The following is a 783-nucleotide window of genomic DNA, read 5'->3' as shown; positions in this document are numbered from 1 at the left end:
TACTATTGTATGGTCCCTGTGCCAAGCGATAGGTCAGTAGCCCTGTTCTTCAGGGAGCTGTGCGCGCAGACCGGTTGGGTCCGAGTGGGGCCAAGAGGCTTGGTCTGGCTGAGGATGCTACTGATGCACTGGCTCAAATCTGGCTCGATTACCATCAAGGTATACTATTGTATGGTCCCTGTGCCAAGCGATAGGTCAGTAGCCCTGTTCCTCAGGGAGCTGTGCGCACAGACGGGTTGGGTCTGGGTGAGGCCAAGAGGCTTGGTCTGGCTGAGGATGCTACTGATAACCTGGCCCAAATCTGGCTCCATTACCATCAAGGTAAGCTATTGTATGGTCCCTGTGCCAAGCGATAGGTCAGTAGCCCTGTTCCTCAGGGAGCTGTGCGCGCAGACCGGTTGGGTCCGAGGGGGGCCAAGAGGCTTGGTCTGGCTGAGGATGCTACTGATGTCCTGGCCCAAATCTGGCTCCATTACCATCAAGGTATGCTATTGTATGGTCCCTGTGCCAAGCGATAGGTCAGTAGCCCTGTTCCTCAGGGAGCTGTGCGCGCAGACCGGTTGGGTCCGAGGGGGGCCAAGAGGCTTGGTCTGGCTGAGGATGCTACTGATAACCTCGCCCAAATCTGGCTCCATTACCATCAAGGTATGCTATTGTATGGTCCCTGTGCCAAGCGATAGGTCAGTAGCCCTGTTCCTCAGGGAGCTGTGCGCGCAGACCGGTTGGGTCCGAGTGGGGCCAAGAGGCTTGGTCTGGCTGAGGATGCTACTGATGCACTGGCTC

Source organism: Rhodotorula graminis, assembly GCF_001329695.1.
Source record: "Rhodotorula graminis WP1 unplaced genomic scaffold RHOBAscaffold_12, whole genome shotgun sequence".
NCBI classification, from domain to species: domain Eukaryota; kingdom Fungi; phylum Basidiomycota; class Microbotryomycetes; order Sporidiobolales; family Sporidiobolaceae; genus Rhodotorula; species Rhodotorula graminis.
This window is presented reverse-complemented; position numbering follows the sequence as displayed.